This window comes from Nomascus leucogenys, chromosome 1a (genome assembly GCF_006542625.1).
Source record: "Nomascus leucogenys isolate Asia chromosome 1a, Asia_NLE_v1, whole genome shotgun sequence".
NCBI classification, from domain to species: domain Eukaryota; kingdom Metazoa; phylum Chordata; class Mammalia; order Primates; family Hylobatidae; genus Nomascus; species Nomascus leucogenys.
This window is the reverse complement of record NC_044381.1, coordinates 46406671-46426231: the sequence shown is the minus strand read 5'-3', so window position 1 is coordinate 46426231 and position 19561 is coordinate 46406671. Positions and strand designations below refer to the sequence as shown.

At 38.1% G+C, this 19561-nt stretch overlaps 1 long non-coding RNA gene across 1 annotated transcript in view; it reads right to left on the bottom strand.

The window, feature by feature from the left end:
* LOC115835580 overlaps positions 1-19561 on the bottom strand; it is a 106550-nt gene that overhangs the window by 70145 nt on the left and 16844 nt on the right. The gene's annotated exons all lie outside the window — the stretch shown is intronic.

Sequence of the window (19561 nt, the reverse complement as noted above, 5' to 3'; positions counted from 1 at the left end):
ATCACACTATTGCACTCTAGCCTAGGCAACAGAGTGAGATCCTGTCTCAAAAAAAAAAAAAAAAGTCATATGTGAATACAGAGATAGAGAATTAAACTGTGATTACTGGAGTTGAGGGGAGAGCAAATGGGGAGATGTAGGTCAGAGGACACAAAGTAGCAGATGTGTAGGACGAACAGAACTAGAAGACTAATGTACAACATGATTTCTAGAGGTAATCAAATTGTACTGTATTTGGGATTCCTGCCAAATTAGTAGATTCTAGCTGCTCTTGCCACAGAAAATGAAAAAAATGGGTAACTATGCGAGATGACGAATACGTTAATTGGCTCCACTATAAAACCATTTTACAATCTGTATGTATCCCATAACATCATGTTGTATACCTTAAATATGCACAATAAAATTTATTTTAAAAACAAAACAAAAAGTCATAAATAGAATAGTGCTCTGATAAAAGAGATTGAAGGAAGTGCCCTACTGCCCTTTGCTCTTCTGCCTTCCACTGTGTGAAGACACAGGAACAGGGCACCATCTTGGAAGGAGAGATAGCAGCCTCGCCAGACACCAAATCTGCCAGTACCTTGATCTTGGACTTCCCACTCTCCAAAACGGTGAGAAATGAATTGCTGTTGTTTATAAATTATCCAGGGTAAGGCATTTTGTTGTAGCAGCAGAAATGGATTTAGACAGATGCTAGAAACCATTCTGGTAAGGTCTCAGACATAAATGAGCAGCAACATGTTATTGGAAACTAGAGGAATCATGATCCTTGTTATAAAGTGGCAAAGAACTTGGATGAATTGTGTTTGTGTTCTAGTGTTTCATGGAAGGTAGAACTTGTGAGCAATGAAATTGAATATTTAAACGTATTTTAAAAGGAACTGTTAAGATAAAGAAAACCAGAAAGATTGGGAAGAGTCCATATTGCAAAATATGAGAAAGCATGTTCAGAAGAGAACATCAATGGTGTGGCCAGACTTGATAAGGAGATTATTGGATTAAACAAGCAGAAAGACTGCCAGTTTGGATTGAAGGGGACAGGGACAGGATGAAATGAAGAAAGGCTGTCAGCCTTCTTAGATCTTATAGGACTGCACCATAGACCTATTTGGTTATGAACATGCACTATTCTTCAAGACAAAGAAGAATAACCTTGAAAGTGATTCAGAAGTCATTAGGGTGGCCTCCTCAGATTCAGGGGGAGAAGGAGGGCAGGTGGGGCATCACCTCACTTTCAACAAGACAGACAGCAGTCTGCCAGAGCTTTGGAGATGGCACCACAATCCTTGACCAGCAGAGTACAAGAGGTAGAACCACTACTCCAGTGGACCTGAAGGGCAGAGCATACAACCAAAAAAGATTATCTTTAAACCTTAGGAAGAAATGGAATTTGAATTGTTTGGACCTCATAACCCCTTCTTTCTTGTCTATTTCTCCCTTGGGGCATGGGAATTTCTATCCTATGCCTACCACACCATTGTATTTTGGGAGCACATAACTTACCTGATTTCACAGGTTTATCGCTGGAGAATTTTTCTTAGAATGAATTGTACCTCAAGCCTGACCCACATCTGATTTAGAAGAGACTCTGGACGTTTAGATTTAATGTTGTATTGGGTTAAGACGATGATTGAAGCTGTTGGGATGGAATAAATCTATTTTGCATACAAGGACCTAAATTTGGGGGTGGAGGCTAGGGATGGAATGTATGGACTAAATGTTTATGTCCCCCCAAAATTCATATTTTGAAGACAACCCACTGTGTGATAGTATTGGGAGGTAGGAACTTCGGGACATAATTAGGTTTAGATTAAGTCATGAGGGTGGGGACCCTGTGATGGGATTACTGTCCCTATAAGAAGAAGAGAGACCAGAACTCTCCCTACCATGTGAGGACACAGCAAGAAGGCAGTCACCCTCAAGGCAGAAAGAGAGCCCTCCCCGGGGAACCAAATCAGCCAGCACCTTGATCAGTAATTCCTAGCCTCCAGAACCATGAGAAATAAATCCTATTGTTAAGCCACCCGGTCTATGATATTATATAAAGGCAGCCTAAGCTGAATAATGCAATGTATAAACAGTGAGATCAGACAGTCTTTGCCACCAATCAGCATATTCATAAACCATTTAAGCAATTTTCTTCCCATCTTATTGTTTTCCTTATTTAACAATTTGCTTGTATTTCCTTGAGGGACTGTGTGATTGCTGGCTCCAAGGCCAGCACTATATTGCACTATAACTCATGCATTGATCGTGAGATTCAAATTAGCTTAAGTTTAAGAGGTGAAGTCATTTACGTTCTCAGAATAGGTTTTTTTTTTTTTTTTTTTTCGATTTGGTTGAGCCTTAAGGGTACTTTTTGTTTTATGGAATTAAAAAAAAAAATCTGTCTTTATAAGAAAGCCCAATGCAATATAAAGCCTAACGGGAGCCCCAGGGCATCTGTTACTGTAGAAAATCTATTTTAATAAATTTACAGTATTGGCTTAATTATTTATAAATTAGGAAATACTAAAAGGAAAATATGTTTTTGGCTTTGTGGTTTTTTTTTTAATGTTGGAAATGAAATAGGTCAACCAAATGCCATTTCTAAGTACATGTCGATCCTTGCTGTAATCACAAAGCTTTTGGGATAGTAAGTGCATTTTTGTGATTTCTTCAGGGCAAAAATCTCAGTGTGATAGATCACATTGTTTTCCCTAAAGTATATGACAAGGAAAAGAGACAAAAATCTGTCTCTCAAGAAGTTTACAAAAAGGAAGTCCAAAATAACTGTAACAAGTGTCGTTTCTCTTGCTTTCAGCTTCTGTGATCATAAGCATTTTAATCATCTCTGAGTCTTCACAGGAAAGGCCAACAGTGCTAAGTAAGCAAGACATCTATCACATTGTGTTTCAAGTTTCAGAATCCTTGTTTAACAATGCCTGAAGGCTGTCAGCTTTCCTGACAAACCATCAGAATGATGAACAACTCAGTCTTGGCAGGAAAGCCTTCATTGCAGGGAGTAGAGGAATTTGTTGAGGAAGGAGCAAGGAAAGCAAAGCCACCTGTCTCTCAGAAGCAAGTTATCAAAGTGTAGGAGACAATGATGGAAGTACCTAGGTCTCACAATCACTAAAATCTATTAACTTATTCAAAAATTATAATTGAAGCCTATCAACACCAGGCACTGTTCGGGGCTCTGGAAATACTATAGTAGATGGGAGTAAGGTATGACAAATAGTGGTAATTTCCATTCACATAAACCATGTTATTTCAGTTTCTATGTGAATTATGAAAATTAAGAAAAATATCCAGATCCAACACTCAATCTGCAATGATTATATTTATATTCATTCCTTCGAAAAATATTCTGTCAACTTTATTACGACTTTGGGGTATTTTTTAAACAAAAAACTCATTTTATTTTTTATTTTTTATTTTTTTTGTGAGACAGAGTCTTGCTCAGTCGCCCAGGCTAGAGTGCAGTTGCACAATTTTGGCTCACTGTAACCTCCGCCTCCCAGGTTCAAGTGATTCTCCTGCCTCAGCCTCCTGAGTAGCTGGAATTACAGGCACCTGACACCATGCCCAGCTAATTTTTGTATTTTTAGTAGAGATGGGGTTTCCCCATCTTGGCCAGGCTGGTCTCAAACTCCTGACCTCGTGATCCACCTCCCAAAGTGCTGGGATTACAGGCATGAGCCACTACAGCCGGCCAAAAAACTCATTTTTTTTTTTTTTTTTTTTTTGAGACAGAGTCTCGCTCTGTCGCCCAGGCTGGAGTGCAGTGGCGCAATCTCAGCTCACTGCAAGCTCCGCCTCCCGGGTTCACGCCATTCTCCTGCCTCAGCCTCTCTGAGTAGCTGGAACTACAGGCGCCCGCCACCACGCCCGGCTAATTTTTTTGTATTTTTAGTAGAGACGGGGTTTCACCGTGGTCTCGATCTCCTGACCTCATGATCTGCCCACCTCGGCCTCCCAAAGTGCTGGGATTACAAGCGTGAGCCACCACGCCCGGCCTCAAAAAACTCATTTTTAAAAACCCAGATGCTTCTAAAGTAAGTGTTTTTAAAAGTTACTGTAACCTTTTCTACGTATTTTCTTAGGAAAAGAACAATTTCATTTTTATCATTGATTGTATTAGTGACCACATAACCATAACTACTTGGCCAATGGCAGTTCATATTTTTGGTTTCTTGATAATTTTCAAAAGATTTAACCAATTTTGATGACATTTATTACACTATCAAATCATGTCAAGATTTGTATTATTCTTTCTTCCTATTAAAACATTATCTAGCAGATGGCAACATTTTAGAATGGACAAATCTTGTACACACAGTACCTTCACCCATATGTTTTGAAAGTGTAATTATTTTTTATGAGTATTTTTCAACAGATTCTAATATTTGGTTGTTTTAGCTACTTGTAATGGCTATAAGAAATTTTTAATATTTAGGGTTTCACAGATCAAAGTCTCTAGTTCATAGAAAAGTCAATTCTTTCCTTTAACCCAGAGCCTGTATCATATAGCCTTTTGCTTAAAACAGTTTGAGATATAATTAGCAAAAAAAAAAAAAAAAAAAAAAAAAACGTGATCATGTTTATAGTGTAAAACCTGGTAAGTTTGACATATTTGTACATCAGTGAAACCCTTACCACAATCAAATAATAAGCTCATTCATCTAAAAAATATCCTTGTATCCCTTGATAACCCCTCCCTCCTGCACCTCTCCAATTTTCCCTTCTCCCATCCCCATTTCCAGGCAACCACTGATCTGCTTTCTGTAATTATGAATTAGATAGCATTTTCTAGAATTCTATATAAATGAAATCACAGAGTAGGTACTCTATATTCGTCTAGCTTATTTCATGTAACCGTTGTTGTGTAAATCAATAGCTTATTCCTTTTTCACTAGTATAGATTCTATTGTGTGGCTCCATCGGTTTGTTTATCCACTCATATATTGATGTATATTTTAGTTGTTTCCAGTTTGGAGCTATTACAAACAAAGCTACTATGAACATTTGTGTGCAAGTGTTTGTATAGACATATGATTTTATTTATCTTGAGTAAATAAGAACTCAATGGTTGAATCATACAATATGTATATTTTTAACTTTTGAAGAAATTGCCAAAATGTTTTCCAAAATGGCCATATCATTGTACACTCCCAACAGAAGTGTATGGGAGTTCCAGCTGTTTCACATCCTCATCAATAATTAGTGTGGTCAATTTTAAACCATTTAAATAGGTGTATGTGATAATTCATTGTGTTGATTTACAATTCTCTAATGACTAATGATGCTGAGCATCATTTTGTGTGTTTAAATAGATCCATAAATCTTCCTTGCTGAAGTACATGTTTAAATATTTTGATCATTTTTATTAATTTTTTGTTTTCTTCTTATTGAGGTTCAAGTTTTTATATATAATGGATATGAGTACTTAGTCAAATACATAATATGCACACATTTTTCTCTCAGTCTATGAGAGTTTTTTCATTTAAGAGATTTTCAGCCAGGCGCGGTGGCTCACGCCTGTAATCCCAGCACTTTTGGAGGCCGAGGCGGGCGGATCACGAAGTCAGGAGATCGAGACCATCCTGGAAACCCCATCTCTATTAAAAATACAAAAAATTAGCCAGGCATGGTGGGGCGCCTGTAATCCCAGCTAATTGGGAGGCTGAGGCAGGAGAACTGCTTGATCCCAGAGCAGAGGTTGCAGTGAGCTGAGATCGTGCCACTGCACTCCAGCCTGGGTGATAGAGCGAGACTCTCTCAAAAAAAAAAAAAAAGAGATTTTCATTCTCTGAAATCTGTTCCCCTAAGAACAGAAGTCTTAAGTTTGATGAAGTCTAATTCATAAGTTTTTTCTTTTACAAGTCATGCTATTGATATTTTTTGTAAGAAAGCTTTGCCTTAATTAAGATAACACAGATATTCTCTTATGTTTTCTTCTGGAAGTTTTATAGTTTGGGGTTTTACATTTAGCTTTATGATTCACTTTTAGTTAATTTTTGAATATGTGAATTAACCAGATGAGTGATGGGCTCTTCCTGAGCTTTCTATTCTGTTTTATTAATTTACTTGTCCATCTTAACAACAAGAACACACTGTCTTGATTACTGTATCTAGGAAAGAAGTCCAGAAGTCAAATAGTGAAAGTTTTCTAATTTTGCTTTTGCCTTACAAGTTTGTTTTAGACATTCTAGATCATTTGCATTTCTATATGCATTTTAGAATCAGCTTGTCAACTTCTAGAAAAAAGTCTGATGGAATTTTGTGTAGAAATGCATTGAAACTGGCCGGGCACAGTGGCTCACACCTGTAATCCCAGCACTTTGGGAGGCCAGGGCAGGTGGATCATGAGGTCAGGAGATGGAGACCATGGTGAAACCCCGTCTCTACTAAAAAATACAAAAAATTAGCCGGGCATGGTGGCGGGCACCTGTAGTCCCAGCTACTCGGGAGGCTGAGGCAGGAGAATGGCATTAACCCAGGAGGTAGAGCTTGCAGTGAGCCGAGATCATGTCACTGCACTCCAGCCTGGGCGACAGAGTGAGATTCCATCTCAAAAAACAAACAACAAACAAACAAAAAAGAAATGCATTAAAACTATAGATCAATTCAAGGAGAACTGACATCTTAACAATAAGATGAGTCTTATAATCCATGAACATGGTATATCTATTTATTTGAGCATTATTTAAATTTTTTTTCAGTAATGTTTTGTAGTTTTCAGGTCTGGTGTATCTTTTGTAAGATTTACTCTTAAGTACCTTTTTATACTGTGTAAATTGTGCTGTTTCTTTACTTACAATGAATGGGGTTTTTTGTTGCTAGTATTAATATATAGAAATAAAGTTGACTTTTTATATTGATTTCTATATTGATTTTGAATAGCGCATTATTACTAAGGTAAGAGTAGTAGTTCTAGCAGCATTTTGGAGATTTGGTATAATTTTCTATATAGAAAATCATATTGTTAGCTAATACTAACAGTTTTACTTCTTCACTTCCAATTTTGCTACCATGTGTTTCATTTCCTTTTTTTTTTTTTTTTTTGCCTTTTGCGAAGGCTAGACATTTTGACAAAATTTTGAATAAAAGTAGTAAGACAGACATTTTTGACTTGTTTCTGATATTGGGGGAATATCAGTCTCTAAGTATTAAGTATGATGTTAGACATAGGTTTTTTATTAATGCCTTTACAAGGTTGAAACGATTTGTTTCTATTTTGATTTTTGTCAAATGCCTTTTTGACATTTATTTAAATGATCATACAGTTTTCCTTTCTTAATCTATCAACATGGAAGATTGCATCTACTGTTTTTTGAATATTAAACCAGCCTTATTGTACTCATGGATTAAGAAATATTTGATCATGTCTTTTCAGGAGGCACAGCAAGATAGCCAAATAGAGGACTTCACTGATCATCCTCCCTAAAGGAACACCAAATCAAACAACTATCTATGCAAAAAGAAGCTTTGTAAGAAGCAAAAATTAGGTGAGTGACCACAGTACCTGTTTTAAATTTTATATCCTTGACAGAGATGCTGAAAAGAGTAGAAAAGATAGTCTTGAATTACCAGTGCCCCTCTCCCCCATCCTCCAGCAGCAGCCATGTGGCATAGAGAGAGAATCTGTGTGCTTGGGACAGAGAAAGTGCAGTGACTGTGGGACTTTCCATTAAAACACAGTGCAGCTCTGTGACAGCAGAAAGCACACTGGGCAGAACTCAGCCAGCACCTATAGAAGGAGAATTTGGACTGCCCTAACCAGAGGGGAATTGCCCATCCCAACAGTTGGAACCTGAGTTCTGGCAAGCCTCACCTCTGTGGACTAAAGTTCTCTGGGTCCTAAATAAACTTGCAAGGCAATCTAGGCCATAAGGACTATAATTCCTGGGCAAGTCCTGATACTGTGCTGGGTTCAGAGCCAGTGGACTTGGGGGCACATGATGTAGTGAGACACCAGGTGGAGAGGCAAAGGGAATGCTCCAGGCAGTGCAGCTCACAGCTCTGGGAGATATTCCTTTCCTCTGCTTAAGGAGAGAAGAGGGAAGAGTAAAGAGAACTTTGTCTTGCAACTTGGATGCCAGCTCAGCCATAATAGGATAAGGCACCAGGCAGAGTCCTGAGGCCCCCATTCCAGGCTGTAGCTCCTGAACATTTCTAGACACGTGTTGGGCCAGAAGAGAGACCACTCCCTTGAAGGGGAGGACCCAGTCCCAACACGATTCATCACCTGTGCACTAAAGAGCCTTTCGGCCCTGGATAATTGGCGGTGATACCTAGGCAGTACTCATCATGGGCTTTGGATGAGACCCAGAGATGTGTTGACTTTAGGCATGACCACCACATTCCCAGCTGTTGTGACTATGGGGAGAGATTACTGCTGCTTGAGAGAGGGAAGAGTAGAAGGGACTTCGTCTTGCAGCTTAGGTAGAAGCTCAGCCACATTGGGGTAGAAGACTGAGTGAGCTGCTGGGGTCTCTGATTTCAGGCCTTGGCTCTTGGATGGAATTTCTAGACCTGCCCTGGGAGCCCACAGCCTTCATGGGAGAGTCCTAGAACTGGCAGCATTCACCACAAGCTGATTAAAAAGCACTTGAGCCTTGAGAGTGAACATTGGTGGTGGCCAGGCAGTACTCATTGCAGGTCTGGGGTAGTGGTGGCCACAGGGAGAAACTCTTCTGCTTATGAAAAGGGGAGAGAAGAGTGGGAAGGACTTTGTCTTGTGGCTTGGATGCCAGCTCAGCTGCAGTAGAATAGAGTACCAAGTAGATTCCTAAGGTTTCTGACTACAGACCCTGGCTCCAAGATAGCATCTCTAGACCTTCCCAAGGCCAGAGGGAACTTGCCATCCTGAAGGGAAGGAAACAAGCCTGGATTGCTTTGCCATCTACTGATGTAGAGCCCTAGAGCCTTGAGTGAACATAGGCAGTAGCCAGGCAGGGATTATTACAGGCATTGGGTGAGATCCAATGTTATGCTGGCTTCAGATCTGACCCAGCATAGTCCCAGTGATGGCAACAGGGGTGTTTGTGCCACCCCTCCCCCAGTTCCAGGGAGCTCAGCACAGAGAGAGAGAGACTTTGTTTGTTTGGGACAAAGTAAGAGAAGAGAACAAGAGTCTCTGCCTGGTAATCCAGACAATTCTTCTGGATATTATCCAAGACCACCAAGGCAGTACCTCTACAAGTCTGCGAGAACCACAGCATAACTGGGTTTGGGGTGCCCAGATATGGGTATAGTGACCAAAAACATAGATTACATAACCCAAGTCCCTTTGAATACCCAGAACGCCTTCCCAAGGACTGGAACAAACAAGCCCAGACTACAAAGACTACAACAAATACTTAACTCTTCAATGCCCAGATACTGACAAACATCCACAAGCATCAAGACCATCCAGGAAAACATGACCTCATCAAACAAACTAAATAAGGCACCAGTAACTAATTCCAGAAAGACAGAGGTATGCAACCTTTCAGACAGAATTCAAAATAGCTGTTTTAAGATAACTTAGTGAAACTGAAGATAACACAGCAAAGGAATTCAGAATCCTATCAGATAAATTTAACAAAGAGATTGAAATAATGAAGCAGAAATTCTGGCATTGAAAAATGCAATTGACAAAGTGAGGAATGCATCAGTGTCTCTTAACAGCGGACTTGATTAAGCAGAAGAAAGAATTAGTGAGCTTGAAGACAGGCTATTTGAAAATACACAGTCAGAGGAGACAAAAGAAAAAAGAATAAAAAGAAATGTTGCACAACTACAGATCTAGAAAATAGCCTCTAAAGGTCAAATCTAAGAGCTATTGACCTTAAAGAGAAGGTAAAGAGAGAGATCAGAGTAGAAAGTTTATTCAAAGGGATAATAACAGGGAATTTCCCAAACCTAGAGAAAGAAATCAATGTTCAAGTAAAATAAAGTCATACAAAACCAAGCAGATTAAACCCAAATAAGACTACCTCAAGACATTTAATAATCATACTCCCAAAAGTCAAGGGTAAAGAAAGAATCATAAAAGCAGCAAAAGAAAAGAAGCAATTAACATACAATAGAGCTCCGAAACATCTGGCAGCAGACTTTTTTAGTAGAAACCTTAGAGGGCAGGAGAGAGTGGCATGACATATTTAAAGTGCTAAAGGAAAATAAAGAGTATATGCAGTGAAAATATCCTTTAGACATGAAGGAAAAATAAAGACTTTCCCAGACAAACAAAAGGTGATGAATTTTATCAACATCAGACCTCTCTTACAAGAAATGCTAAAAAGAGCTCTTCAATCTGAAAAAAAGGGACATTAATGAGCAATAAGAAATCATCTGAAGGTGCAAAACTCACTGGTAATAGTAAGTACACAGAAAAGCATGGAATATGATAACACTATAATGTGGTGTGTCTACTACTCATATCATGAGTAAAAAGAGTAAAAGATGAACTGATCAAAAATAATAACTATAACAGCTTTTCAAGACATAGTACAATAAGATAGAAATAGAAACAAGAAAAAGTTAAAAAGCAGAGGGACAAAGTTATAGTGTACAGTTTTTATCAGTTTTCTCTTTGCTGGTTAGTTTGTTCATGCAATCAGCGTTGTCATCAGTTTAAAATAATTGGTTATAAGATATTATTTGCAAGCCTCATGGTAACCTCAAATAAAAAAACATGCCACAGAAATTCTAGCTGGCTCTTTAAGGAAAAAAAGGAAAACAAAACATACAACAGATACACAGAAAATAAAAACAAGAAGTTAAAATACACCACCAGAGAAAAATTACCTTCACTGAAAGAAAGACAGGAAGGAAGGAAAGAAGGAAGACCATAAGACAACCACAAAACAAATAAAATGGCAAGATTAAGTTCTTGCTTATCAATAATAATATTGAATGTAAATGAATTAAACTCTCCAATCAAAAGACATAGAGTGACAGAATGGATTAAAAAACAAACAAACGAAAAAAAAAAGCAAGACCCAGTGATCTGTTGCCTACCAGAAACATACATCACCTATAAAGACACATATAGACTGAAAAGAAAGGAATGAAAAAGATATTCCATGCAAATGGAAACCAAAAAAAATCAAGAGTTAACTATATTTATATCAGACAAAATAGATTTCAAGACAAAAACTATAAAAAAGAAAAGAATGTCATCATATAACGATAAAGTGGTCAATTCAGCAAGAAAATATCACAATTGTAAATATATGCACCCAACAGTGGAGCACTCTGATATACAAGGTAAATGTTATTAGAGCTAAAGAGAGAGAGAGCCCCAGTATGATTATAGCCAGAAATTTCAACACCCCACTTTCAGTATTAGACAGATCATTTAGACAGAAAATCAATAAAGAAACATCAGACTTAATCTACACTATGGACCTTATGAACCTTATATGGACCTTATGCATCTACACTATGGACCTTACACATATTTTAAAAACACTTTATCTAATGATTGCAGAATACACATTCTTCTCAGCACATGGATCATACTCAAGGATAGACCATAAGTTAGGTCACAAAACCAGTTCTGAAAAATTCAAAAAAATTGAAATTATATCAAATATTTTCTCTGATCACAATGAAATAAAACTAGAAATCAATAACAAGAGGAATTTTTTAAACTACACAAACACATGGAAACTAACCAACATGCTCCTGAATGACCAGTGGGTCAATGAAGAAATTAAGAATTAAATTGAAAAATTTAGTGAAACAAATGATAATGGAAACACAACCTTTCAAAACCAATGGAAGACAGCAAAAGCAGTACTAAGGGGAAAATGTTCACAGATATAACTGTGAAAGTTACATCAAAAAAGGTAGGAAGACCTCAAATAAACAACCTCACAATTCATCTTAAAGAACTGGAAAAGAAAGAGCAAACCAAACCAAAAAATTAGTAGTATAGAAATAATGAAGGCCGGGCACAGTGGCTCACACCTGTAATCCCAGCACTTTGGGAGGCCAAAGCGGGTGGATCACGAGGTCAGGAGTTCAAGACCAGCCGGGCCAAGAAGGTGAAACCCCGTATCTACTAAAAATACAAAAAATTAGCCAGGTGCAGTGGCAGGCGCCTGTAAGCCCAGCTACTCAGAAGGCTGAGGCAGAAGAATCGCTTCAACTCAAAGGGCGGAGGTTGCGGTGAGCTGAGATTGCGCCACTGCACTCCAGCCTGATGACAGAGTAAGACTCCATCTCAAAAAAAAAAAAAAAAAGAAATAATGAAGATCAGAGAAATAAATATAATTGAAACAAACAATACAAAAGATCAATGAAACAAAAGCTGTTTTTCATAAAGATAAACAAAATTGACAAACCTTTAGCTAGACTAAGAAAAAAAGGGAGAAGACCCAAATAAATAAAATCAGAGATGATAAGTAAACATTACAACCAAGCCCTCAGGACATTAAAGATCATTAGATCAACATCATTAGACCTTTAAAGTTGGCAACTACATGCCAATAAATTAGAAAAACTAAAAGAAATGGATAAATTCCTAGACACGTGCAACCTACCAAGATTGAACCATGAAGAAATCCAAAACCTGAACAGGTCAATAATGAGAAACAAGATGAAAGCTGTAATAAAAAGTCTACTAGCAAAGAAAAAGCCAGGACCCAATGGCTTCACTGCTGATTTTTACCAAACATTTAAAGAACTGACACCAATCCTACTCAAACTATTTTGAAAAATGGAGGAGGAAGTAATACCTCCAAACTCATTATATGAGGCCAGTATTATGTTGATACCAAAACCAGACAAACACAATAATAATAATAAACAACTACAGGCCAATATCCCTGATGAACTTTGATACAAAAATTCTCAGCAAACTACTAGTAAACCAAATTCAACAATGCATTAAAAATATCATCCATCATGACCAAGCGGGATTTATCCCAGGGACACAAGGATGATTCAACATATGCAAATCCATCAGTATAATACATCATATCAACAGAATGAAGGACAAAAACAATACAATCATTTCAACTGATGCTGAAAAAGTATTTGATAAAATTCAACATCCCTTCCTGATAAAAACCCTCAAAAAACTGGGTATAGAAGGAACATACTTCAACATAATAAAAGCCATATACAACAGACCCACAGCTAGTATCATACTGAATGAGGAAAAACTGAAAACCTTTCTTCTAAGATTGGAACATGACAAGAATGCCCACTTTCACCACTGTTATTTAACACAGTACTGGAAGTCCTTGCCAGAGCAATCAGACAAGAGAAATAATAAAGGGCATCCCAACAGGTAAGGAAAAAGTTAAATTATTCTTGTTTGCAGAAGACTTGATCTTATATTTGGAAAAACCTAAAGACTTCACAGGAAAACTATTAGAACTGATAAACAAATTCAGTTAAGTTGCAGGATATAAAGTCAACACACAAAAAATAGTAGCATTTTTATATGCCAACAGTAAACAATGTGAAAAAGAAATTTTAAAAGTAATGCCATTTACAATAGCCACACATAAAATTAAATACCCAGGAATTAACCAAAGAAGTGAAAGATCTCTATGATGAAAACTATAAAACACTGATGAAAGAAATTGAAGAGGACGCCAAAAAATAGAAAAATATTTCATGTTAGTGTATTGAAAGAATCAACATTGTTAAAATGTCCATACTATCCCAAACAATCTACAGATTCAATGCAATTCCTAGCAAAATATCAATGACATTCATCACAGAAATAGAAAAAACAATCCTAAAATGTATATGGAACGAAGAAAGACCCAGAATAGCCAACACTATGCTAAGCAAAAAGACTAAAACTGAAACAATCACATTACCTGACTTCAAATTATACTACAGAGCTATAGCAACCAAAAGAGCATGGCACTGGCATAAAAACAGACACATAGACCAATGGGGTGGAATAGAGAAGAACCCAGAAACAAATCCACACACCTACAGTGGACTCATTTTCAACAAAGGTGCCAAGAACACATGCTGGGGAAAAGACAGTATCTTCAATAAATAGTGCTGGGAAAACTGGATATCCATATGCAGAAGAGTGAAACTAGACCCCTATCCCTCGCCATATACAAAAAATCAAATCAAGTCTTAGATTTAAGTCTTCAATCCATTAGTTCCTTCAAACTAAAAGAGACAACTAAAGGAAAACATTGGGGGAACTCTCCAGGACATTGGAGACTTCTTGGATAATACTTCACAAGCACAGGCAACCAAAGCAAAAATGGACATATGGGATCATATCAAGTTAAAAAGCTTCTGCAAAACAGAGGAAATAATCAACAAGGTGAAGAGACAACCACAGAATGGGAAAAAATATTTGCAAACTATGTATCTGACAAGGGATTAATAACTAGAATATATAAGGAGCTCAAAGAATTCTTAGGAATAAAATCTAAAAATCCAATTTTTAAAAGGGGCAAAAGATCTGAATAGACATTTTTCAAAATAAGACATGCAAATGGCAAACAGGTATACTAAAAGGTGCTTGGCTGGGCGTGGTGGCTCACGCCTGTAATCCCAGCACTTTGGGAGGCCGAGGCAGGCGGATCACCAGGTCAGGAGATCAAGACCATCCTGGCGAACTCGGTGAAACCCTGTCTCTACCGAAAGTACAAAAAAATTAGTTGGATGTGGTGGCAGGCACCTGTAGTCCCAGCTACTCGGGAGGCTGAGGCAGGAGAATGCTGTGAACCCAGGAGGCGGAGCTTGCAGTGAGCTGAGATTGTGCCACTGCACTCCAGCCTAGGCGACAGAGTGAGACTCCGTCTCAAAAAAAAAAAAAAAGGTGCTCATCAGCCAGGCACAGCAGCTCATGCCTGTAATCCCAGCACTTTGGGAGGTGGAGGCAGGCAGATGACAAGGTCAGGAGATTGAGACCGTCCTGGACAACATGGTGAAACCCCGTCTTTACTAAAAATACAAAAATTAGCTGGGCATGGTGGTGCATGCTTGTAGTGCTGGCTACTCGGGAGGCTGAGGCAGGAGACTCTCTTGAACCCAGGAGGCGGAAGTTGCAGTGAGCCGAGATCACACCACTGCCCTCCAGCCTGGCAACAGAGCAAGACTCCGTCTCAAAAAAAAAAAAAAAAAAAAAAAAAAAAAAAGATTCTCATCATCATTGATTATCAGAGAAATGCAAATCAAATCTACAATGAGATATCTCATTCCAGGTAAAGTAGCTTTTATACAAAAGACAGGCAATAACAAAGGCTGGCGAGGATATGGAGAAAAGGGAACCCCGGAACACTGTTAGTGGGAGTGTAAATTAATACAGCCACTATGAAGAATAGTTTGGAGTTTCCTCAAAAAGCTGGAAATAGAGCTACCATATGATCCAGCAACCTCATTGCTAGGTATATACCCAAAACAAAGGACGTTAATATATCAAAGAGAAATCTGGACTTCCATGTTATTGCAGCGCTATTCACAATAGCCAACATTTGGAAGGAGCCCAAGTGTCCATCAACAGATGAATGGATAAAGAAAAGGTGGTGTAAGCCGGTCGCGGTGGCTCACGCTTGTAATTCCAGCACTTTGGGAGGCCGAGGTGGGCGGATCACAAGGTCAGGAGATCGAGACCACGGTGAAACCCCGTCTCTACTAAAAATACAAAAAATTAGCCAGGCGTGTTGGCGGGCGCCTGTAGTCCCAGCTACTCAGAGAGGCTGAGGCAGGAGAATGGCGTGAACCCGGGAGGCGGAGCTTGCAGTGAGCCGAGATCGCGCCACTGCACTCCAGCCTGGGTGACAGAGCGAGACTCTGTCTCAAAAAAAAAAAAAAAGAAAAGGTGGTGTGTATACACAATGGAGTACTCTGCAGCCATAAAAAAGAATAAGATACTGTCATGTGATTTGCAACAACATGGATGGAAATGGAGGTCATTATGTTAAGTGAAATAAACCAAGCACAGAAAAACAAACTTTATATGCTCTCACTTATTTGTGGAAGTTAAACTTAACACAAACTCATGCAGATAACAAGTAGAATGATGGTTACCAGAAGTTGGGAAAGGTAGTAGCAGGGGGGTGGGGGAATGGTTAATGAGTACAAAAATATAGTTAGAATGAATAAAATCTAGTATTTGATAGCACAACAGGTTGACCACAGTCAATGATAATTTGTTATACATTTTTAAAGAACAAAGAGTATAACTGGACTCTTTGTAACACAAAGAATAACTGTTTGAGATGAAGGATACTTCATTTACCCTGATGTGATTATTATGCATTGTATGCCTGTATCAAAATATTTCTTGTACCTCCTAAGTATATATACCTAGTATGAACCAACAAAAATTAAAAATAAATTTAAAAAATTTTTTTGATTAACATGTATTATCCTTTTTATGTACTATTGGAATTGATCTGTTAAAATTTTGTGGAAAACTGTTTTTGGTTTGTAGCTTTCCTTTCTTGAAAGTTCTGTGTTTAAGTTTTTGGTATCAGATTAATGCTAGCCTTACAGAATTAGTTGGGAAGTAGTCTCCTCTTTTTAACTTTCTGTAAGAGTTTGTTTAGAGCTGATATTTATTTCTTAAATGATTGGTAGAATTTCCAAGTGAAGACTTCAGGCTTGGAGTTCCCTTCATGGGAAGATTTTTTAACTAAATATTTAATTACTTTAACAAACAGAGGTCTATTCAAGATAATCTATTTCTTTTTAATTAAGCTATGTGAGAATGTGTTTTTGAATAAATCTGTCCCTTTCATCTAAGTTGTCAAATATTCTTGACATAAAACTGCTAATGATATTACCTTATTAGGCTTTTAATCCCAATAAATTCTTTAAAATTCTAATGCTGGTAATTTGTGTCCTCTCTCTCTCCTTTGTTTGTTTTCTAATTAGTCTGGTTAGAGATTTATCAATATCTTCTCAAAAAGCCAGCTTTGGGGTTTATTGATTTTCTGTAGTTTTTTGGCTTTCTATTTCAATAATTTACAGTCTGATCTTATTTCTTTTTTCTGCATAATTGAATTTAACTTGCTCTTCTTTTTTTCTAGATTCTAAAGATGGAATCTGAGGTCATTGATTTGAGACCTTTTTTTCTAATGTAATTATGGTGTGCTATAATTTTCCCTCTAAGTACTGCTTTAGCTGTGTTCCATAAATTTTACTGTTTTGTTTTTATCTTCATTCAGGTCAAAATACTTTTCAATTCCCCTTTTGATATCTTCTTTAACTAATGGATTGTTTAGTTTCCAAATACTTGGAACTAGTTGGGACAATTAGTATTCTAACATCTTCTTTCTGGGTTTTTTTTTTTTTTTTTTTTTTTTTTTTTGAGACAGAGTCTCGCTCTGTCACCCAGGCTGGAGTGCAGTGGCGCGATCTCGGCTCACTGCAAGCTCCGCCTCCCTGGTTTGCGCCATTCTCCTGCCTCAGCCTCTCCGAGTAGCTGGGACTACAGGTGCCCGCCACCACGCCCGGCTAATTTTTTGTGTTTTTAGTAGAGATGGGGTTTCACCGTGGTCTCGATCTCCTGACCTCGAGATCCGCCCGCCTCGGCCTCCCAAAGTGCTGGGATTACAAGCGTAAGCCACCGCGCCCGGCCTCTGGGTTTGCTTTCTAATTTAATTTCATTTTAGTAAGAGAACATACTTTGTATGACATGAATCCTTCAAATTTTTTGAGACTTGTTTTATGGCTCAGAATATGGTCTAACTTGGTGAGTGTTCTGTCTACACTTGAAAAAAAGAAATGTGTTCTGTCATTGAGTGAAGGTAGCAGCTACTGACATGATAAGGTGTCAATGAGAAGAAGTTGGGTAATAGTGTTGTTCAAGTGTTCTACAACCTTACTAATTTTCTGTCTGTTTGTGCTACCAATTATTAAGAGAGAGATTGTGGATTTTTCTTTATCTTTACAGTTATATCAGATTTTGCTTTACGTATTTAAAGCTTTAGTCTTTGGTGCCTAAATGTTTAGAGCTGGTTGTCCTCTTGATGAACTGACACCTTCACCATTATGAAATGACTATGTTTATCGTAGTATCAATGGGAATATTCTTTACTTTATAATATACTTTGATATTAATTTAGTCACTACCGGGTTTGTTTGTTTGTTTTTCAACTAGCATTAGCATTGCATTTCTTTTTTCATTTTGACTTTTATTTGTATTTTTACTTTCAAATGCATTAGACAGTTGTCTACAGTAGCTGTTGGGAATAGGCAGTTTTAATTCTGTGTGAATTCGGGGCATTATTTCCTCTATAATCCTTCTAGGTAGCTCTTTCCCCAGCCAGTTTCCTAAAATGTATGCACTGATTAGTACTAAACTGAATACTACAAATTTGCAGAATTTTCCCTATATAGCTCTTTCCTCTCTGGTACTCTGCCCTGTGAAATCTAACAACCTTGGCTTCCCCAGGCTTGCAGCTAAGTCTTCTCAACACAAGACCACTAGATTCTGCCTGGGTTCCCTCTTCCTACACTGCAGACTAGAAACCTTTTCCACACAATAAGTTGGGGCAATTGTAGTGCACCCTTCATTTGTCTCCCATTTCCAGGATCATTATCTTTCATTATCTGATACCCTATGTACTGAGTGCCCTTTTTAAAAAACTATTTTCGTCTGATGTTTTTGTTATTCAAGCAGTAGGATAAGTCTAGTTCCTGTTATTTCATCTTGAACAGAAGTAAAATCTCTCAATCTTCTTTTTAATATTTTCTAGAAGATAGAGTCTCAGTTGCCAAGTAAATCAAACCTTTTTTTTTTTTAGACAGTTTCGCTCTGTCGCCAGGCTGGAATACAGTGGCACAATCTCAGCTCACTGCCACCTCCGCCTCCCAGGTTCCAGCGATTCTCCTGCCTCAGCCTCCTGAGTAGCTGGGATTATTGGCGCCCACCACCATGTCTGGCTAATTTTTGTATTTTTAGTAGAGACGGTGTTTCACCAAGTTGGCCATGATGGTCTCAATGTCTTGACCTCGTGATCTGCCCACCTCAGCCTCCCAAAGTGCTGGGATTACAGGTGTGAGTCACCACGCTCAGCCAAATATGTTTTTAATTTTTGTTATTTTATTTTATTTTATTTTATTTTGAGACAGAGTCTCGCTCTGTTGCCCAGCCTGGAGTGCAGTGGCGTGATCTCGGCTCACTGCAAGCTCCATCTCCCGAATTCATGCCATTCTCTTGCCTCAGCCTCCCGAGTAGCTGGGACTACAGGCACCTGCCACCACAACCAGCTAATTTTTTGTATTTTTAGTAGAGACAGGGTTTCACCGTGTTAGCCAGGATGGTCTTGATCTCCTGACCTCGTGATCTGCCCAGTTCGGCCTCCCAAAGTGCTGGGATTACAGACGTGAGCCACTGCGCCCGGCCACATGTTTTTAATTTTTGAAATTCTGAATGACTATAATGTATTAGCAACAAGTATAAAGTTTAAGACACACTGATACACCTCTGAATTCACAAATATGCTCTAAAATTTTTTTCCTTTAATCATATGAAGTATGTGTTTCAAATTCTGAAGCATTTTTTTGTTCATAGTACCAGTCTGATATTTTCCTCATATAAGGAGTAAACTACATTGAACTGAAAGAAAAGAGTCTTTTCCTTTTT